At 44.0% G+C, this 23674-nt stretch overlaps 1 protein-coding gene across 4 annotated transcripts in view; it reads right to left on the reverse strand.

Moving 5' to 3' along the window:
• The window catches only part of NUMB (NUMB endocytic adaptor protein), a 101843-nt gene extending 84879 nt beyond the window's left edge, over window positions 1-16964 (reverse strand). For 3 of the 4 annotated variants that reach the window (XM_082316733.1, XM_082316732.1, XM_082316730.1), the window contains exon 1: window positions 16891-16964. The gene's annotated coding sequence lies outside the window, so the exon portion shown is untranslated. Of the gene's footprint in view, window positions 1-15911; window positions 15959-16890 lie in introns of those variants that run through there. The other variant, XM_082316731.1, reaches the window with a different exon arrangement.
• Window positions 16965-23674: the final 6710 nt, after the last annotated feature.

Here is a 23674-nt window from a genome sequence, read left to right on the forward strand (position 1 = left end):
AGGTTGAAATTGCCTTTAGAAGAAGGATTCTTACAGACAAGGCTTCATATTTTAAGTCCTGTTTTCAGACATTGTTATTTTCCAGCTTACCTAGCATTTAAGAATCACGTTGTCTGCTTCAGCAGATATCTCTTCACTCTCAGCAAAGCCCATCACAGGGGATTTCTTGGTGTTTAAGTCCATGCATTTTAACACACATTTTAATTGTTAAATTGATCATGAACGCTACTAAATTTATGACCCTGAAAAGCTTCAGTTGGCATAACTGAACTAATTGCAAAATGAAGTTACAGACTTCTGACTTATCATAACTGTGAGATCCTTCCCTCACTTCTGTATCCAGAATTGATTTTAAAAGCATTATGGTAGACCTTGTGGCTCCAGTATCCCTAAAGAAAAAAAGCACACAAGCTTTGCAAGTCACCTCTATTTAAATAGATAGTCCTCACTGTGTACTTACAACCTCTAATTACTTGATTTATTGTATTTTTTTTCCTCTCCTTGAAGTGTCTTTTGAACACACCCTTTTGTCTTCAGGAACTAATGTATTTTTTAACCCCTGAAAATAAAAAAAAAATCAAACTTAAAGTAAGACCGTGGGAGGAAGAAGCAGCTTGTCTTACACTTGCCTACTCCAGGATCACCGCTTACATTAACCTAGCGTGGGACCCAAGAGCCACAAGGCAGAAGATTTTTAAAGAACAGATTTAAAGCAACACATTCCTCCACTCATGTTGCTCGTACTTCTTTGGTGCAGACACCATTATCTCTGTGCTAATAAAACAAATCACTTCACTGGAAAACAACCATGCACCGAGTCCTCCAATGCTTTTGGAGGACTTGCACAATTTAGTCAGAGGCCTCTAGAGCCTGTAGGTCAGCAATTGCTGTGAAACCAGCACCTGGTCTTTGACCTACAGCAGCGGCAGGCAGCAAGTCCTCCTGAAAGCACTTGTGGGATTGAAAGGAAGGGTCCTGATGTAAAGGAACAAGAGCTGGAAACCATATCCAGGTAAAAGCTTCCTCTTAAGCTTGCCTGTTCTGAGCAAGCGTTCCTCACTGAGGAAGAAGCAGGAAATGTTGTTTCATCTACTCAGTATGAAAATGGACCTTTCCAGGATAAGATCTGCCCTTTTAAGTCAAAAGTTTTAAGCTTTTAAGCTTTCCCACTTGGAGAAGAATGGAAAACTGGGTTTGACAGGAAGAAAATTAATTTTATTCATGATCAAGTTCTATGACACGAGTAGAAGGGGGGGGGGGGGGAAACAAACTCTCAATATCAACTTTAAAAAGGTGGACTTCATCCAGATTATTTCAGAATCAAACAAAAACTGCTCTCCAAAAGCCTCACACAATGTTTCTGCTAATATGCATTCTCACTTTGAAGACTCTCAGCTTTTTTCCTAGTTCAATTTCTATTAAACTCTTCCCTTTGAAACAAACCTGTTCACATTCATAGTGAAGAGCTTTTCTGAGAGAAGTCGCATCAGAACAGTTGTGAAGTCAGAATCTGAAATAACTGCTATCAGAATTAAACAAGTTGGATAAACCTAGCTGGACTGAAGGCAAGTCACCAAATTCATTCTCACTATAATTTACGAAAGTTAAACGAGTTACATAAGTAATCATTTCAGGAGGGAGGATGTCAGCAAATAACTTGGATTATCAATCACTTTCATTACCCTAACACCTCCTTTGCATTAAACAGTGCTCAAAGGCATCCATTTTTATAGCTTTCCCCAGGCTCAGACTTCTCTGCAGCTGTCTTAAGGTATAGCTGTAGGACTATCTCCATGCCTAAACACAAGTCTCATGCTTCACTTTGAGGCAGCCCACTCTGACACCCATCAGCAGAACCCCTGTGCCCATGTACAAGCTATTTCACAGGGATGAAGGCATCAAGGAATTAAAAAAAAAAAAAAAAAAAAAAAAGCCAGTTTCACAAAACAATGCAAGAGTTGCTTGCCAAATTCAGAAAGAATTTTGATCTTAGCCTCCAGCAAAACAGGGATGGGTTCTCTGATATTGCTTTGCTTGGAATAGATAAAGCCCCTGACTTTAAAAATCTGAATGCCTGTCCATACATAGAGATTTAGAAATTACTAGAACAACTGGTAGATCTTTTCTAGAAACACCAGAACACCCACTTTTTAAGGCACCATCATAAGAATAACCCCTCATTACTTTAGGCATAAAAATAATATTTACCCAACACACACATACAGCTTATTTGATCACCTTTACGACATTAACACACAGACCTGACAACTCCACTCAGCAAAAAGACCGAAATCACAGCTGTGCCACAGCAAATAAGCTGTCCATTTGGTGTCACACATCAGAATGAGGTGGGTAGGGAGAAAAGTACACACTCATTTCTCAAAATTGACCATTCCTAGTAGAACTCAAGCCCAAATAACATCCTATCAGTGAATTACTAATACTAACAAATTTAGAGGCTTTTAAAGCAAAGAGTAGGAATAGATTACAGTGTTTAAATGGCAAAAGCACCTGGACTTTATAATGGCACACACAGTTCTGCATCCACAATAAAACTGAACCTACAACAGTTATACTGGGAAGTTTTGGGCAAAACCAGAGTCCTTTTAATAAAATCAAAGCATACACAATCCCATTAAGATTTTTCTAGATCAGCTGTCCTCATCACAGAACTAAACAAACTGGGAAACCACGTATTTCAACTCTGCTGTTTACTGCCTATTTAAAGTCAGACTTGCACACAGCAATGCTCAATCACCACATTTTAAAGAAAAAGAGACTGCAAACTAACAGAGCCAGAAAATTCCACAGAAATGCTAAGGATAAAGTACTAAGGTATAGCTGAATAAACACAGCAAGCATCTTTACCAGGAAAACAGATCAAAGTCTACTTAATATTCAGTTTCTTCTCCTAAGTTATACGTAACATGCAAGTATACTTCAAAATAACTTTTAAAAACAGTGATTACTTGGCATTCAGCATCACAGGGTATTACAGAAAAGTTGGCTGGAGCAGACTGAAATTAAACACTCCCTCCTACCCAAATAAATTTTACTGAGTCTATAATCATACAGCATTTCTTTCATGGCTAAAATTCTTTAGCTCTTCCATAAATACAATGTGTTTACCTCACTAATAACTGGTCCATGTGATGAATTTTCAAACTTAATTGAGCTCAGCTATACTTTAGTTTTCCTTGCACAGGCTGTTTAAAGTTAACAATGTTTTTTTGGTTTTTTTTCCAGAAATTCTGTGCTCTTGGCAGACCTTGTTTGGGGACTACCAGGCTGATAATCAGCTACAATGTTACCAGTCCAGATGTGGGTACCTGGTACTGCTACACCCTTTTGCTAGAAAGGTAAGTGGTAGTTAACATTAAAAAGTACTGACTTGATGCTTCAGTAACACAGAACACAGTAACAGACTGACCATGTCACAGCTATAGCATGTAACAGGTTAGATACAGTGAATCAATAGTTCCACATCTTTAACAAGCGAAATACAGACTTTTACAGATTGTACCAAACAGTTAGGGCAAGTGGCTGCATCTGCACATGCTGCTGCCTCAGGGTTTCAAGCAGAGAAATACAAATTCTGCTATGTTTGATGCAGCCTTTCTGAAAGCAAGAGCTGATTAAATGAAGAAATTTCAGAAACTAACATATAAATCCTTATTTCCATTACAGCATCTGTCTCAAAAAAAGAAAAAAAAAAAAAAAAATCAATGCTCACTGAGCTCTCTGTATTGTAAGAGGCAGCTCCTGAAATAAATAAGGTTTCCTATGCAGACAAGAGGGCCGTCCTCCTCCTTCCCCCGAGAGGCAGGGAGAAGGGCAGTCAGCAATGCCGTGAGATGAAAACAGACATTAAGGACCCACAAGCAATAACCTCCTTCCTCTCGCAGCCTAAGGTTTGCCATTGCTCAAGCTTTTGCGTAAGTGAAGTTCCCTAACGCACCTGTTCCCACGCGAGCCCAGCACTTGTTCCCTCTAGTCATGGCTACACAGCTCAGGCACCCGAAAGATCTCCTCAAAGCTGGTCCTCCCCCACCACCACCCACCTAACACCAACCTACCTGTTACAGGACCAAGGAGCCCTCATTCAAAACAAACACACACACACACCAAGTAAGAGTGTTACATGTTACATCCATACACTAAAGAGGGAAAAAAAAAAAGCGCCCCACAGCCCCCAAGTCAGTCACCACAACTTCCACCGCCCTCTCCTCCCTCAGAAGGGGGCCCTGACAACTGGCCTTGAAGGCCATGCATGCCCTTGGCCCACCTCTCCAGTCCAGTGCATCTTTTATTACTTTTTTTGGATTGAGGAACATCTTCAAAGTGATGACGTAAAACACTTCCCCCTCAGAAAAAGCTGAAACACTGTACTTTTTCAAGGGCAACTCCTTTTTGTTTACTAGTTTGTGCAACTTCCCCCCCCCCCCCCGCCCCCAAACGCCCTTTCTGCTCTCCTGCCTCCCCAAAAATCATCAGCATGCTACTTCCACATGGAAATCCAAGCTAGGTTTAACTAGCTGCAAATGACCTTCTCTACTCCTTGCACTGGAGAACCTAAACTGATGTAAACTACGATCCCTTCACATTTAAGACCAGGTTGCAGGAGGTGGCTGTACCAATCCAACTGCCCACTGCTCCCCCTAGTTCCCTTTCTCCCTTACACCAGCATTTGCCAGACCACTCGGAGACAATTCAGCTCATCACAGCAGCAGAAAGTACTTTTTGCTGGTTTCATTGAACAGCTATGGTTTATGAAGGAGTCAAACACAAAAGACGCAGCAGAAGCACACGATGGGCAACGAGACCGCTTCTTCCAGTGGCAGCAAACAGTCAGGTTAAGAATTCACGAGGTACCCAGGGCTACCCTTAGACATCCTCAGCAGTGTCATTGCCAGGATCAAAAATACTTGTTGGTGAACAGGACTTGCTTGGGAAATACATTTTTGAGCTTACAGCTCACACCCTGGGCTGTTTCTCTGAATGTCATAACACTGCCTAGAGGCACATCTACCACCTCCTTCAGTGGTATTTTAGAAGGAATGACCCATAAACCACAGAAATGTTTTAAACTTCAAAAGAGGTTTACAACTACAAATCCCAAGGGTTATAAGCATCTTGCAGCTTAGAGTGTGGCACCTTACCCCTAGGAAGTAAGAGGACTCGAGTCTCATCTCTGTGTTTTATTTGCTACGCTGAGCGGTAAAGACCCTTTCTTTTCAACGACATTCTCACATTCCTAACTTTCCACCGCGCACCACACAGGAGAACCAAAATATGATTCACAGCCCTGAGTCTAGCATGTCAAGAACCTAAACGTTAAGATTGCAAAATTGAAGTCTTCTGGATTTAACCCCAAATAACCGATTAGCAAATAGATCTGTAGAATAAAATTAAAGTTAAGCCAGATCTCAAAAGTTTGTCTTTCACTAAAAGAATCTGCACCTTTCCCCTTGAAGTTTCTATGGGAGAAGGTTAAGGAAAACAAGAAGGGGGGGGGGGGGGGGGGGGGGAAGAGAGGATCCATCAACCAGCTTCCTCTTCAACAAACCTGTGCCACACCGTGGAACATTTTAGTTCGCAAAATCAGCAAAGAATTTGCAATTTTCATCAACATCCTTTACCTTCCGTGTACCACAAGAATTCTATTTTGAATGAGTCCTACACATTGGATTTATTTCACTGACTGAACACAGAATTACACAATCTGCTACTGTCCTGCCTCTCCCCCTTCCTGTTAACCCGAATTTCTGATACTCAAACATTCCATTAGTCACAGCTAAAGAAACGTTCTGCTACCTGCTTAAAGACCACTACACAATGATACAGACTTACTACAAAATAAAGGAGAATGTTAAGCACATTAAACTATTCTGATCGCCTTTCAGATAAACTGTAAGCTATATTTCTATTCCCAGAAAGATGAGTAATAAAAACCTTAAATAGATGTGAAGAACTTCCCTAATTTTGCCTTGGACAAGACTGAGAGTAATAAAATATGTTACAATATAAACAGTAACCACCTCACACATTTTCCACGTGTCTGAACTTAAATGATCCCAAATCCATTAGGAAATTATAACTGTAGGAAAATAATATACATTAATGACAGTTCTCTTGGTTAAGTCCTTTACAAATGTTAGTGGGACTAAAGACTTGTGAGAGGGGTATAGGAACATGAATTCCTATCTTCAGGAAAATAAAAACAACTTCTAAAATGCATGAAAGGAAAGAATTAGCATTAAACCCCAGGAACTTCTGTAACCCAGTTCCAAACTTAAAACAGCAAATGAAGCCCCCAAAGCAAACACAAAACTATGCAATATCTAATTCAATAGAGTAATGCGGCTTGCTTTAGCACCTAAGCATAAACGAGATTGATGTCCGTATGCTCCATACCAGGATTACTAGGGGAACATTACTTTTTTTTTTTTTTAACAGCCTGTTGAAGCTAAATAAGTACTCATTAATGACACCTGACATGGCAACTACTATTTGTTTGTTTTTGAAAGATGAAAACACTTAATGTGGTGCTTCTGAGAAAAAAACTAAACAAAAAAAAAAAAATAAAAACCAGGACCATCCTTGCTATTCCCCTAAACTAATAATTGTCTTCAATCATTCTGACGTGCCTAAAAGAAGCAAGAGCTAAGAATTACCAGGATTCAACAAACTACTTTGCTTAGACCTTAAGAGCTATTAAGTCCTGAGTGGAAGGGCTATTCACAGTTCCCTGTAAACAGCCGTTGAGAGAAGCAATTCCCAGCTATTTCTTTGCACTGGCACCATTCCCCAGTTTCTGAAAACAGAATGTCCCAAGAATTAGGCCTGCAGCTTTAAGCCAGTATTGTTTAGAGCCCTGCCAGCTATACATGCCTCATAAATGCTGCACCACATGGTAAACCAAGAAAAGCGCAGTGTAAAAACACAATTTTCTGCCATGAACTGCTGGTGATATCCACAAATGCCACAAAGTATATCTGAAGGCAAGTCCTGGAAAATGGAATTAATTCCAATCTGAATTTCAAAATACTATGGCTATAGCCATTTTACACCTACCACAGAATAGCAGTCCTCAGGATTTGAGGGTGATATGATGCAAGACTGGCAGATGCCAGTCCCTTTCCACAGAAGAAACTGGGACAGCAATTCACAGTAGATTGATCTAGCATCTCTGCACAGAACTAGACCGGACGTAATGACATCTCAAATAGATGAGTCAACAAATCATTAGCTATTTCATGAAGGTACAGGCAAACATAGTTGCAACTAATCAGTTTTTATACATCTGATGTGTCTCTCAGCAGAAAGATGCATATGAGAAAGTTGAAAGACCATCTTTGAAAGATGAAAGGAAGCTTATGCAGAATTTACCTAGACCAAACACTGAAGCAGTAAACTGAACAATAAGCAATCATTTATGTAAAATCCACATTAAGATGACTGGAGTAAGCATGTTTGTACATTTTCAGATGTAACTGGAGCCAGAGACAATGTGTGAAAAGGAACAAAAAACCCAACCCCATAACCTAGCTCCACAAAAGTAGTAGTTTTCCAGTCTTTGTAGAAAATCTGAAGGAAGGAAGATTTTGGGACTACTTTTTTTTTTTTTTTTCCTGTAGGGTAACATTATCATTAGCAAGATAAACTGTATCTTCACAATCACCTCATTAACCATTTTAGCATTTGCCTACATTTTGCCCACACCAGTTGATTCCATTTCCCACTTGATCTAATGCTGTAAAAAACAAGACATCCATTCAATTACTACTATTTACCTGTGGTTAGGGGGCTGCGCAGTCTTTACTCAAAGAAACCCCTAGTTCTAGGGCTATTATGTGAAGGGACAGAACTAAGTCTGGCCACTGGATTGTGATACCCTGTATGCGGAGCAAGGGCTAAGGCAATGAGCAGAACCCAGTTGGTTCAGATAACATCTTGCCATCTACTAGAAGCAGACACCAAGACAATGTGGTTGTAGCGAGGATATCTACCCTCACTGATGGATTTGAGATGTGTTCTCATCTCTGAAACCTACATCCTATGGCAAGACAATCAGCAGTTGGCTGCTCACACAGCCAGAGCTACAGATACCTCTCTACTGAAGAGGCACGGAGCCATCATTACCTGTGCCACGTTATTGGCGGCCTCTCTCCTATGCAGAGATCACTTATGCATCTAGAAGAAACTCCAGGGAAAGGGCTCCTGAATGCATAATCTTCAGCTCAGGTGGGACCTTTTGAGGGCGAGGGAGGCAGGCAGGACCACTTCCAAAATGTACTAGCTCACAGTATCATTACCCATGTGCACCGGATCCATGTCACTTCCTTTGAGCAACAGCACAGCCCCTCTGCTCTTTCTCCCCCACCCAAAGCTCCAGTGCTAGCGCTTGCACAAATGGAAACAGGGAAATGGTCCTGTTGAAAACAAACTTGGAAAAAAGAAATCATTTTTATCATTTATTCATTTCAAGAAAGGAATATACAATCAAACAGTCCCGGGATGCTAACCTGCAATTCAGAAGTGCAAGAAGCTTACCCATCATCAGGCAAGCCTCAAGATAAGTCACGATCCAGCATCTCAGACAATTCCAGGACACATCACATTTCCAAAAAGTTTCTTACCTCTGAATATCTATTTTTTCAGAAATGCAGGAGATGAAAGAGAGTAATAACCTGTCAAATCAAATTCCTGCAGGTGAGAGACAACATCCAAGAGGAGAAGGCAAGCCATTTTGTGGAAAACTTTTTTTCCAACCAAGTGCCCATACTCATTCACAGCAAAGCACTGCAGTACATTAACAAGAAATTAAGACAGTAAATTGAGGAATAAGGAAATTAAGACAGACTCAGATAAATTTTCATCCTGGATTTCCTCAAAAAGAATTATTTTGATCAACTTCTTTATCATCCTTAGGATTTTCAAAACAAGTAGAACACCTCCACAATTCACAGGACCTCACTGTATTTGGTGTATCTGTATTTCTACCTCAGCACTGCCTGCCTCAGAAGAAAGGAAGAACTAAATCTACAGTACTAGAATAGCGATTTAACAGTTGTTAAATTAGTATGTGTTAAGAGATGAATTCTTTTTTTTTTTTCCCCACTTGAATGATGAATATTGTTTACTCTGTAAGATTTGCAGAATTGGGTCCTTAGCTTAAAGTCAACAAATACTGAGGCAGAAAAACCATGTTGACTTTTTCTAGTTCCCATTATGTTCCCGGTTTGTGCAGGGGCCAAGATACTAAACACTCTGGATATGACTATCTTGAGAACAAACTCTTGCATACAAAGTAAATGCTGTCCAAAGTAAGAGTTAATTACACAGAAAATAACTGATTACAACTGAAAATAAAATTGAAGTACAGGACCACATCTGAAATGTGAGGTAATGGACATGAAACTGTATTGTCTGTATCACCAGCTAACTAAGATTGTGCATTTAAGCCATAAAGGGTCATTTCTGAGGCACAAATTCTGTACTTTTAAGAGTGAGGAAAACTTTCAGATAGTACTATGCATACACATCTTTAAAGGGATATACCCTACCTTGCTAGACAGCAAAGAAATATTTATATATTTTGGCTGTTCAAGTTTGTGCCAAGTCAATCTTACAAGCTTTCCTTTAATACCTTTGAACAATTATGAACGTTTATATTGCAGTATTGAAGAAAAAATAACAGTGACCTTATTTGGAGGATAACACTCGCAGACTTTGAGTACTCCTTACGAAAATCCAAGGCATAAAATATCCAGGTTGGTAAAAGGCTAAGAGAAAACCTAAAAATTATCTTAATTAACTGTGCTATTCCTGGGGGCAGCACAGAAATAAGTTAACTTAGTTACCATCCCATTCATTATTCTGGTGGAGGAATGTCTAGGCCATCTAAGCTAGCAGGTCAGAATTTGCCCAGACAAAATAAAACCTGAAGAAAAAAAAAAAAATTATGCCACATAATGCCATTACAGACATTTAAATGAAATTATAAACAATCCATATTCCAATAGTAGCATGATGCACCTAACCATAACACATCCAGAGTGTTCAACTGAGCATTCAGTGACTCTCTTCTATTTGCCAGTTGCACACAGTAAATCCAAGACACAGCTTAGATGAAAAAAAAATATATAATCAATTATGAAAAGGCTGTTATAAAAACAACTATTTTATAGAATCTCTTGGTAAATATCCTGGCAAAAAGATACAGGGCGATTGAATCGCAGTCCTTCATTTCCTTGCACGAGGCTGGCTTTCTGCTACCAAGCTAAGAGAAATACACAGGGCTGCCAGTTGCTCAAAGACTGAGCGGCTTTTTACAGGCTACTTTCTTTACAGATGAAAATCCATGCGTGGCAGGGTTGAGAGGTGCTTTGAACAAACAAATTGCCTCTGAAAAATGAATTCATGTCATTTAAAAAAGAGCAAGTAATCCTAATGTATAAATAAATATGTACACAAATGTCATGACACTCTTTCAAAGCCACCCCATGCAAATCCAGTTAAAGAAAGAGCACGTTACATAAGAGATGTTTTTCACGTACATGCTGTAACCTATGCGGAAACACCAAAGTTTATAGACACACACAAAACTGAACACTTAATATTAAATTAACCTCCGATAACATTCAAGGCCTGTTAATACAAAAGAGCGTACGATTAATTCTAACTATTAACTAGACTACTGATAATTCACTGGGGGGGAGTGAGAGGAAAGAAACCCCAAAATGCCACTATATCAGTAAATATCTGCTAAAATACGAAAAGCAAAACCAATATTACAACCACTGAATCCTATAAAGCCTGGTCTACGTAAGACCTTAAACCAGACACTCTAATTCTCATGTATGATATTTTTCAGGCTGGGTTAGGGAATTTGACACACAGGTGAAAGACATTTCAACCTGAAAGGCGATGACTCGACATAAACACAAAGTCTGCATCAATCGGGACTAGAAGGAAGAACCAGCACAGGAACCCTGGCCCAGCACAAAGCACTAAACCTTGACTAGTACCACTTTAACGACAGGTAAATTCTTTCTCGGGCTTTTTACACCAGATTAAGCCTCACAGGCTTTTTGGAAATAGCATCACATCCCATTCCTGTAAATGAAAAATAGTCAGCAGAAAGAACACGTTAAGCAGACTTTGACAACAAAATAGCCAGCCTTAAAAAAAAAAAAAGTATATACTTTATAAAGGCATATTAGTAAAGCAGTGGAAAAAGCTGCAAAATTCATCTATCCCACTGCTGAGGCATGAGCCAGCCACAACCCCCAGAGCACAGCTGGTATGGCTCTGTAGCCCTGCAGTTACAGCGACCTATACAAATCAAATGAGTATCGACTGTCTTTTTATGAGAAGAGGTACCCACTGATCATCTTCCACAGAAATTAGGTTATTACTTGGAGTAAGAAACAAATATTATAACAGAAAGACAAGCCAGGAATTAAGTTTCTTGGGACTACAGTATTTGGCTATTTGCTTCACGTAAACTGGTCTAGTGCTACCAAGTTCTAGGACAAAAAAAAAAAAAAAAAATTCTAAGAACAAAATTAGAAGATTACTCTTAAACACATTTAGAAGGAACACACTTGCTTTTCCTTCATACTGTGCATATAAAGTAAAAATACAAATCCAACACTTTTACCATTAGTTACTAAACAAAAGTTAGACCCGGCCTATATAAATTGTGAACCAAGTTTCTATTTGTATCATTCCTCCGTACAGGGAACAAATTCCCTTGTCTCCACAGATTTTTACTTCAGCAGTTGATGAATTAATGCCTTTGAAAGCAGACTATCCTCACTCAAAATCTTAAATTGACACACAAAGATACCAGCTAACTGAAGACCCAAGCATCTAACAGCCACTAAGCAGTCACTTGCAAGGCAAACTGAGTAACTAGGAGAGTTCAGTGGTGCCCATCAGCAAACCTGCACAGCCTTGGAAAAGCCAAGGTATCTCCAGTCCTGGTGGATTACAGAAATGAGCTTCTTTAACAGTGTAAAATCAGTTCACTGCTGAAGAGTGGAGCCTTGACACAGGCTTGAACTGCATTAATCAAGTTTAAACAACATTAAAAGTAGAAGGAAAGAGAGAACCTTATGGCTTGGAGTTTTTTCCCTACAAAAATAAACTGATTAAAAGTGATCACATCCAGATTAAGAACAGTTAGCATACAGAGTGGTTCTGGCCAAGTGCACCAGTATATGTTTTTTCTTAATAGCCTCAGTAGTACTTGTAGCTCCTAGATCTGTGCCCTGTGAAGAAGCCCAGGCCAATGATCAGAAAGCAGCTCTGATTAATAAACTCTCTTGGTATACATAAAGATTAAAGAGTACCATTTACAATCCAATTCACCAGGAAGTTCCACATTGTTGTTTCCTAGAAATGGAAAGGTAACCAGAAAAAATTCCAAATAGTTTGGTCCAAATCTTCATAGACTGCATTTGAAACCACTATTTCACTTACAAGGCTAATAACTTTGGTTCTGGCTTCAGTATCGAAACCCACCAGCAAAATCTCATATATCTTACAGATTCAGCACTCAAAGAAGCCAAGAGCTTGTTTCTGACCCTCAAACTCTGAAATGAACAGCTTCGCATTTTCCTCAAGAGCACCTTTACATTTTGGCATCCATATTCCTCTTTCAGCCAATTTCTCACACACAAATCATTTGTCCTGACACACTTTCAGTCACAACTCTGCAGAAAGAGAAGACACATAAATTACCACCCAGAAACCTCTTTAAGCTATCACATCCGATAACTACAGAACACCAGGACTCTACAAAGAATTACTCTGTAAGGACAAATGCAGAACAAAGCAAATCAAGTTTTCACAGAGGTACCTCCTACAACACACTTAAAAGGATTCTGGATGAACCTGTAACTGCAGCTACATACGACACGATGCCATTTACACTTCTAGACTGATGGAAGCCTATTAATGCTTGTGAGTCTCGGTCAGTAAAAATGACAAGGAAAAAAAAAACAACACTGCCTCCTGCACAGTGGAATAGTCTTCCTGATCTTGCTTGTTATGAAGGTTTTCTTCTTTCTGATGCAACCTCTGCTTTAACTGTACACTCTATTCAAAATGGGTATTTGATGGATCCCACAATTAAGATGAGAACAAATCCTCTTCCAGACACAGCTGTGTCAGCCTGAGGTTACTGCGCTTAGCCCATCCCTAGCTCCTCATCCTCCACTCGCTGCTGTTACCACCCACATCAATGTGTCAGCTGAGACAAAACGGCAGAACACTCTCCAATTTATTTGAGGTTTTATCAGCCAAGCCAGCTTAAAACAGTTTGCTATAGGTCTTTGTTAACCCAGGTCACATTGATGGAAAGGTACGGTTCCAGAAAAGCTCAGGGAAAATTAAATCAGAGTTACTACGGCCGGATCTCCCACCCCCATCTCATTCACTTCAACGGGAAGTCCCATTCCCATCCCCTGACCTGGATGGTCAGCCAGTTCAGAAACACGATCCAGCCAAAATCCAACAAAGCAAAAAAGCAATTAATTACCAGCCTGATTAACTCCCTGACTTTGCTTAACTCGCAGCCACAAAGGCTTCCTTGACAGCAGGGGAAGATGCACAGTCGAGAAGGAAGCAGGACCACCACAGCCCCCGTTTAAGCTGCCAAAGTTTCTTGACAAGCTTAGGCAAAACTAAAATAGAGCTGCTTCAGAAAAGAGTGGTCACAGCCTCCTTGTCCTCTTATGTGAGCAGTAAGATTTGCATAGCCATGAAATCAGCCAGTTTAGGCAGTTGATCCAACTGAAGCTCAACATTTTTCTGTACTGCTGTTTTCAGCTGGATCAGCAAAGAAGGACTGACAGAAAAATAGCTCCTTTTGGTGAAAGCACTGCCAGAGAAATCAAAGCTGCTCTGGTGGTAATGCAGTAACATGACTGGAGAGAACATGTTAAGTCGTAGCTTGATTAAGTTTACGCTTCGTATTCTGTAGAAAAAGAAAAGCAATATGCTCGAATGTCACTTATTAAAATTAAGATTCCTGGACTGTGCAAGTAATCTATGATTGTAATATATATTCACTAATGAACATAAACTCCAAAAGCAAGACTAAAGCCATGATTTCACATTAGTTTAAAGCAAGCTTGCTTGATAAGCTGGCAAAATAAATAAGAATATAAATAACCTTTGACCCCTCCCCAAAAACAAGGTCAGCAGAGTGGAATAGGTAGGATAGCACCCCAAAGTCAGCAATTACACCAGCTTAGGCTGCCATGAGAATCTCTCACCTGAGAGATTCTGTAAAACATCTTTTCTAGAGTGCAGAAGATTTACTTTTCTATACCATCAGGGAAACTTAATTTTTTTCCAGTGTTATGCAGCTCCACCAATGTTACTGGTGGAGTGAAAACAGCTATAAGTGGAATTCAAGAATCCTGTACGGTGCCGTAACAAGCTCTTACCAACACGGGATAAAAACTCTACAACAATATGTTTTCCTGATAGCCCCTGTTCCTGAGGAGGCAAGCACTTTTGCAAGGATTTCCAGTGTCATTTCAGAAAGTTTTTATCCCACCATGCTCATTATGGTAGGAAAGAAAAGTACTTACAGATCATTCTGACACCAAGCAGCTGTATCAAACTACAAAATGTAATAGTTAGAAGCCTTGCGAGTTTTAAGAGCCCAGCGTGCCTTATTGGTTTGGTTTTTGTTTTGGGGTTTTTTTTTGTGTGTTTGGGTTTGTTTGTTTGTTTGTTTTTCTGTCCTAAACGCATAATGCTGTCAGCTACTAATACAAAATCAGAGGGTTTCACAACGCCAGGGTAAGAAGATAAACAAACTTGTCTACTGTCTAGTTTACACACACCTTCAGTTTCCACACATTTAAGAGAAGTAATAAATGCATGAAAGTAATTCCCAGGCTGAAAAATAAATTTTCTGCTAATAAGGGTTTAAATAGCTGATTTAAATTGCATTTCATATGTATACTTTATGAAAAAAATTCTTTGATGTGTTATGTTTAGGGTTCTGTAAATCAGAGTTTTCACTGAGGCTTAAAACCAACACCTTATTCAATTACAGATTAAAAAGAGTTTACTGTAGGATAACTCGGGCTATCAAAAGAGTTTAAGAATCACAGGCAAGGATGAACACATCTCAAATTCATTTTTTTGGACTTTGCTCACATTATTTTTTATTTCTTCCGTAAGATTTTTGCTAAGGGGAAAAAAAAAAAAAAAAAAGCAGCATTTCCACAGAGAATTGCCAAGAGATGAAGAAATGGAAAACACACACTGATGAACAGAAAAACAATACTGTTTCTCTATGGTAACTATTAACTTCTGCATAATCATAAAGACCGTTTTAGCGGTAACCATAGATCAATAAGTCAAATAGAACTGATGAGTCAGAAATCCATTTAAATATTTACACTTTTTGCTACAAGCCATACCTCGAGTAATATTGTAGCCAAACAGAATGACTGTGCCTTCCATTTTACCCACTCTCCTCATAAGGGAGTCTATCTGGAGAGGCAGGAAGATCAAAAATACAGAACAACAACAAAGCAAAGCAAAGCAAAACCCCTTAGACGGTACAGACAGACACTGTTAACAGTTACAAGCATCTCCTACGCCGGACAGCTGAATTAAGAAACACTGACAACAACCTTGAAAACACAGTAGCACACAGAAACCAGCCCCAAAAGCTCCCTTATCATTTCATAAACCATTAATGAGCAGGTTACATAAATCTGCTGGACCGAAGGGGTTGTAGAGCGGAGCTGCTGCAAGGCATCAGCTCTCCTCCGAGGGATGCATCATTTCATTCCTGAAGACTGTGCACCTCCATAAGTGCAATACAAGGAGTTACGCGCATTCCAAACAGGAGCTGCTCTTTAACCCTTCATTACCCAGTGGAGACGGAGCGAGGCGATGCTCGCCCGTGGCCAGCGCTGGCCCGGGCAGCCGGCAGCCCTCCGCCTAGCACGCTGTTGCTCATCAACCCCTCCTGCGCGCCGCGGGACGAGCTGAGCCCGGCCGCCTGGTCCTTTGTGCGGCCCGGCGGGCGCGGCGCGGGCAGAAAGGCACCGGCGGGGCCACGGACCGGCTGAGACGCGAGGAGGTTCGCTGCCCGCGGGGGCCCGGTCCCCCGTAGCTCCCGCTGCGAGACCGGGTCGTCAGCGCCCCCGCCTCGGAGCCTCGTCCCGACGCCTCCCGAACTTCACAGCGCCCCAGCGCCGGCCGAGACGAGGCGGAGGATTCAGGGGAAGCCCAAACTTCCCGGAGCCCCGGCGCCTCCCGCTCGCTCCCGCGGCCGCAGGCAGGGGCGGGAGGCGATACAAAGCGCCGCGCACGGCGACAGCCGGCCCGGGAGCGGCCGCGCCGGAGGGACCCTCTGACGGAAACCTGGCCGGGATTCAAGGCCTAGGAGAGACCGCAGGCACGGGCGGCCCCAGGAGAGGGAGACCAGGAAGCGGCAGCGCCCCGGGGGTCGCTCCCCCGGGCCGGCGGCTCGGTGCTCCCGCAGGGCCTTCGCCCCGGCGGCCGCCCCCCGCCGGCTCCACCTGCGCCGGGCCCCCGCCCCACCCCACCCCGGGGATCGCGCCGGGGCCCACCCCACCGCTCTCCCGGGGCGGGGACCGGAGGGCGCCCCTGCCTCTCCCCCGGCCCCCGCACGCACTTTCCCGGGGCACCACCGCCCCCCGCCCCCGCCGGCCCCCTCAGGCTTCCTCCGCCCCCCCCCGCGCCCGGACCACCCCGCGCCCCGCGGGTCTCGCACGCCCCCGCCACACCCGCCCAGGGCTCCGGCCCCCGCCTAGCCGCGACGAAGGCCCTGCCCCACCCTACCCTGCCCCGCACCGCCGCCCGGCCCGGCCCGGCCGCGCTCACCTGCTGCCCGCAGCCTCCTCCCTCCAGCGCCTCCTCAGCCGCCCGTCGCCACCGAGCAGCGCCGCCGCCGCTCCCCCCCCGCCCCACCGGCAACTACTCCCGCCCCCGCCACGCCCATCCCGGCGGCCCATTGGCCGCCCGCCCCATCGTCCGGCCTTTGGATTCCTGCGAGGAGCTGCTCGTCAAACCCCCGGCCCCGCCTCTCTCCGCCCACGGGTCCCGGGTGTTTTATTCACGCCGGGGCTTTGGCGCCCCCACTCTTTTGCTGCCGCTCCTGATTGGCTGAAACGGTCGGAGCAGCGCGCTAGGATAGGTTGCCAGAGGTGCCAGCTGCGGCGATGGACCCGCCTCCCCACTCGGGGTTAGGCTGCGTTGGCGCGGCGAAGAGTTCGGTTGCGCGGCGGGAAGGCGGGCGGCTGCCAGCCCCCCCCCCCCCCCCCCCCCGAGGGGGTGAGGGCAGCACCGCGGCCGGCTCCCGGGGGCCCCCGGCCGGCCTCCCGCGGGGCGCTGAGCGGGGACCTGCCTTCTGCGCAGCGCTTCGCCGCCTGTCTGCGCTTCGGCTCTGCCGTGGGTCTCCTTCCCAGGGTGGGGGCTTCTGGGCGGGCAGGGCCGCAGGGCAGAGCCACCCCGCTTCGGGGCTTCCATTCTCCGGAGCTCTGGAGCGCGGGGAGCCGGGCTCCTCCGGCAGAGCGGGCCCCGCGGCGCGGCCTGCCCTGGGGAGAGCGCAGGGGCAGGCGCCTGCCCGAAACGTGTCGCCGTGGAGGCTTCTCCCGCAGCGGGGAGGCGCGGTGGCAGCTCGGGGAGAGCCCCTCGCGGGAGGGGCAGCCGCCCCGCCGCGGGCTGGCGGCACCGGCCGCAGGAGGAGGAGGCCGAGGAGCACGGCTCCCGCAGGCCCAGCCCCGGGGCCCAGCGCCACCTCGGTTTCCCCCCAACAAACCGTGTGCGATAACCGTCGCCTTCCCCGGGGCTGCGGCGAAACGTGCTGCTGATGCCCGTTCTCCAGAAATTGCGCACGTAACGTCCTCCATCAGCTGGAGGCTGGGTTTGCAGGGGAAACGTGAGCAGGCTCCTCTCTGCCGCGCGTTACCCTCCGTGACTGGGACTTTCGGAGATCCAAACTCTCGGGTTTCCTCCCTTCAGCCCGAGAAGCACAAGCGTGCCTCCGCATCCCAAGCGCGGGCAGTACCCGGTGCTGAACTCGGCCGGGAGGCTGCGCTTCGGAGGGAAGTTACCCAGGGGAGTCCTCCGCGCACCGCACCCGCCCGACGGCGTGAACGCGGCCTGGCCCCAGCGCCTTACCCAGGACGCGTACTTCCAACAGCTGCCTCCCCTCACCAGACTTTCAAGCAGCTACTTCATCCAAAATGCAAGCCAGAACAGTTCCCAGAGCCTTCAGCTGCAAAAAAAAACCCAAAAACCAAAAAACTCAGGAAACTGAAATGCAAAGATTACATGAGGTTTCTCTGCATCATTATCTTCTCCCTGCATGCACCATCCCCCTTATTCCTCTTTGTTTCTGAATCAAGCAAAGAAACAGAGCAACAAAGAACATGGGCCTTAATGTTAACTGGCAAACATCCAGAAAATAAAGCAACTGAAATCAGTGGGGATTTCAGAACATCGTGTGCAAAAATCATTCACCAAGCTCACATAGGAGGTGCTCAGGCAGAAGTATGAGCGTGACACTGACTGAGTTTCAGACTGATGCACTGACTGCCAAATCATCCCTTGTTCACAAACTAAATTAAGAAGATACCTTTTTTTTTTTCCCCCTTATATCTTTTTGCATATCCCTCTGCTTGGAAAGCAAAACCAAAGCAGAGAGCTGCCTTACCTCTCACAGTTGCTTCTCAATTACTTTCAGACTGCTGCTCTCAGCCAGCAGCACGACACAGCTATGTTTGAGCCAAACATGTTCCAAAATGACTAGACAGAGGAGACATTTCTACCAGTCCTGAGTTGTCTTCTGATTTTATGAAAACATTCCTGACCTGGCATAGCTCTTAAAATGTTGCATTCCCAGTAGCTTTGGTGTAACTCTTCATCTTATTCACAGTCTGTAGATTTCTGACAAAAATTTTTATAAAACATGGTGCCCTAAACCTTACTTTCTAAGGAACAGTTCCCCTATTATAAAGATGCTCTACTTCCAAATGAAAAGTATTTGAGGGCTGGCAAGGAAAAGGCTGGGACACGCTATTGTAAATAAAGTTCTAATGTATGCTTCAGCTACACATACTTTTACAAATATTTATTACAGTTAAATTGATCTGTTGCCATTACTGCTTTGCCACTCAGCTGTTTGTATCTCTCCCTAACTTGACCTGCCCATACAGTCATTGGCGACCGACGGGAAAGGGGGCTGTGGTGGGAAAGGAAAGGAAGATGACCCTAGAGGTCACCTAGCTGGACAAGCTGAGCATCTAACTGAGCAACTGCACATTTGCAGTGCTGCGCTGCGGGTCCCGGTCACGTTCTGCGTAGTCAGTCCTCCCACAGAGAGTTTCCATGCGAGGGGGGAAGTTAATTCTCCAAGGCCCGATACTGGGAGGAAGGCTTCAAGGTGCTTTAATCCTTATGGATAACAAAGAATTGGGAGAGACTTCATAGCATTCCCAAGAAATTCAACCCAATTTCCTCTTTTCTTTAAGATTGAGAGCAGGCTTCTGTGGGTAATATGCAGGATTAATATGGACTTGGCTGTTCCTGGCATGCCCACTTACTGCTGTCAGCGGTGCCTTTCTAGCCGAGATCGCTCCCGGTCTCGGTGGGACGGCAGGGTAGTACGCTATCCCCTAAGGACCCGAGAGTATATTACACACACGCTCGTGATAATGCAAACTCCATATCCTCATTGCAGATACCCGGAGGCTTAACATCGTTCTCCCCTATTGGCTATCTAAAACAGTGTCAGTGATTAAATCTCCCTTCTCTAATCACACTGTAATATTATCCCTTCTAGGAACAAGCCATACCGGTATAAATACTACAACATAAGCATTTAACTGTGCTCACCCAAGAGGAATTCCATCTTTTTGACAATATAGGTAAAAGAGTGGGAGCCTGTGTGTGTGGATGAGCACTGAAAATGTTCAAAAATACTTCTAGAAGGTGCCATATTGTCTAGTAGCAATACAAATCTGCCACAGGAAGCAAATACCCAAGTACTACGTGGGCCTTCTCCTGCCATGCTCTGAGCAGACCTGAACAATATGGTTGCTAAACCCAGACATCCTGTTTGCACGATATTTCCATCTTGGTAGCGCTGCATCAGAGGCGAGCGAGCAATTTCAGAGTGCTTCAGAAAAACTTCAGTATAGGCAGCTTTTACGGGAAATGAAAGGTGAAGTCTTTTGCAAGGCTTCTGAAAAGGAGAAACTTACAGAAGAAGCAAATGTTGAGCGGTGCTGCTATATGTTAGCATGGCTGTATGTTCATTTTGAAATAGTGGGCATAAATGTATTTATTTATATATATGCAAAGCTATGCAGTTGCCATCATTAATACAGAAAGGACATGAATAGCAAGAATCCTTTCAAATCTTTCTTCCATGGAAAAGCATCACCCAAACAGCTTGTCAAGAGCCATGGTCTTGACAAAAGAATATTCTCTAGCACAAGATACGCGATGCATGCAGGAACAGCTTGACTATACCTTCTGTCTCGATTGTCTAGATGTGATTAATCCTATGGGGCAAATACTTCATTCAGGTTCTCTTCACTTTCATTTTAGGATGGGGATTTTCCCCTCACAGCCATTCACTTCTCTCCTGCTGAAAAGCAACAAAACCGGAGTCTTGGAGTCTGCAGCTTTCTGTTTAGTCACTGCCTACGGAGTCACTGCAGATGGCATCTGCTCAATGCTACCAAATGCTAGATGGCGTCTATTAAGAGCACAAAAACCTTCATAAAATTATTTCAAAATCCTTTCAAAGTACGCATGCCCCATCAAGGGGGTAAGTAAGCTCAGTCGAGGGTCCTACTCAAATACGTTATGTCAATTCAGCTTTAACTTACAAAGTATGTATTTTAGTGTCACACAGGACAAGAGAAAATGTCTGTGCTTCCAAATCCCTCCAAAAAGGTAATTTAATAGGGAGGACTGGACCTTGTAATTATTATTTTTATAAGTTTGTTTTAATTGGACTGTTCCATGCCAGGGAAGGCTTCTTTTCTCAGTGGGGCTCTGTGTACAAGATAACCAGGATTAAAGACCACAACCAGCCACTGAATAAGAAAATCCCTGAGAAGAGAGAAACAGCTGGAGAGCGGCCAAAATCTCTGCCAAGAGATGCTTCAGTGAGTGAGTGCATTCACTCTGGTGAGGGGGGCCAGCGGATAGCTCTTGAGAAACAGTTCCTGAATTAGCTTTTAGTCTTGTTATCTGGCAGTGCACTTTATGGCTTTCACAACGAGGAGCGGGCTTCACAATCCAGCCCAGTGTCCTTCCAGCGATGACATACTGGATGTCACTAGGCTGTATGAGATTGTCAGGGCTCTAGCTAAGGAAACCTGCTAGTGAAGGCTCGAAGCGCCCTTTTTCCTTACTGGGTATTGCTTTTGGCATGAGAACAAAACTGACAGTGCCAAAGGAAGGTTGCCAGCAAAGTAATAATGAGAAAAAGGATTAAACTGAGTTTAACTTTCTAAAAGTGACTGGTTTACATTAATGGTTTGCCGGGAACACAGAGAAAGTACTGGGCCGTTTGCATGGCGGTGAACAACTGAGTATCCAATACGCAGAGAATTGTGAAGGATTTTGTCCTTTCCACTCATTAGCGAAGACTGCTCATAGCTTTGCAGGATCAGGCCTTATCCGAACTGCTCTTTAAACTCGAGATTTCCATTATTTGCACAGGGAATGGCATAAGGTTAAAATATCAAATGAACCCTACATCTCTTTGAGGTGCCGTTTACTTATTTCTTTTGAAGTCACTTGTGGCTCTTTAATAAGTTGTACTCACCACATTTTTTATGTCCTCTTAAATAAAATGTGTGTGGCTCTTGGCAATGCATCTTATATGCTCATAAAATCTGAGTAACTTTGTGCTAAATTCTAATTAAGAAATTTAATTGAGCCTCCAGTTGCTACTCTGTCTATGTGAGCAGCAGCTGGGGACCACCTAATCATTCAGAGATCTGTGCTACTTTCCTTTTGTTTATTTAATAAGCTGTACGTGACACTGTTCTTTCTTCACGACAAATTCCCTTGAAATATTGGACAATGAATGAAAACAGCATGTAGACCTTGTGGCTATTCCTAGACAACCATCCGAGTACTCTGTAAGTGATATTGAAGCTCTCGCTTTTTGCCTTGGGTCAAAACCCTTTCTTGTGTTGCGCAGAAAAATAGCAACGTTCTTTAATCTTGAAAGCATTTACTATTAGAAAGGCTAAATTGTCAAAAGAAACATTTTATTGTTATAGAGATTTCACCACCATTATTTTCCACCGTGTCCTTCACTCTGAGACTTTGTTATACATAAAAAAAAAAAAAAAATCCAATGTCCATCCTGTGTCTCTCGGCTGTAGAAAGTGACATCCGTACAAAGATCAGAGCCCTCGAATGAGACTTTGAACCTGGCATACTGGTAAACATCCAGGATACCTTTGCTGCAGTCATTACCAATATTCTGGTGTAACTCAGGTCAGGCTCTGTGTACAGTGCCCAGCTTCTTCTGAGAAGAATCAGTTGCACTCCAGTAAATTAAACAGTAGCACAAATAACAACCCAGACGCCCAGATTTTTCAAAGGTCTTTTCCCCCCCAAGCCTATTTAGCCATGCTTACATATAATTAAAGCATACAATAGCCTAACTTCTACCATATTTCAAAGCCCCTGCATCTCGGGTTTTTTAAGGGCCCAGTTCTGTTGAAACGGTTTCAGCTGATAAGATTATTCTGGTAAGCAGGGCTTAACCTTGGGAAAACAAAGAATGGATTGAAATACAGAGTTCACCCTTTCCTTCTCTTCCAGTCTACACACGCAGGCACAGGCTGCTTGCCCTTCCTTCTCCTTTTAAATCCCATCCACGTCAGTCATCCTGCCAGGAAAACGCGGTAGGTCCCCTTCCACGCGTGTTTCCCAGCGCAGGGGTGCGGAGCGCTGGTCGGCCTCTGCCACCTGCTGGCAAAGCCGAAAACGTTCAAGGCCTTAAACCGGAGGCAAAAGGGGTGCCTATGCCCACCTAAAATCCGGCTCCTTTAGCTAAAACCATCGTGGTACAAACAGGACGATTTTCTGCTGCTGCTGCCGCTCTTCCCACAGCTTTGGCTGCAAAGGCTGTGTCGGCAGAAGCCCACCAGCAAAACACCTCCAAAACGAAAATAGTTGTTATTGCATATGTACAAAATGGGTCTTGGCCGCTTACAGCACAGCGACGGGACGCGAGGCTGATTTGTGAGGTCTTTTTAAGGCAATCCAACGATTCTTAAACCTTTAGGATGCTGCATCTGTTCTAGAATTCAGACTTAACAGCTGACCTCATCCTCATTAGGCCTAACTAATGATTTCTGCTCCTGAATTCTGGCAAAATTGAAATGTAGATCTGGGTTGAAACCCTGGCAATGGGAAAGTTAAGAGAGGTTGAAATTCGGTTTTCAGCTGTGTATCCTAGGCCTGGTGCGCTAAGTGCCTCACGCAACAGATCTGCACATGCCTTGTGGCTGTTAGCTGCTTGCTTAACGTACTGTGTGAAGCCGGTACTCCTACCTGTGAGGGGCTGATAACACCCTTGTGAACCAGCGGGTGCCTGGGCACCCTCGGGTAATTGCTCCAGTTACAT

This window comes from Platalea leucorodia (assembly GCF_965183815.1).
Source record: "Platalea leucorodia genome assembly, chromosome: 7".
NCBI classification, from domain to species: Eukaryota; Metazoa; Chordata; class Aves; order Pelecaniformes; family Threskiornithidae; genus Platalea; species Platalea leucorodia.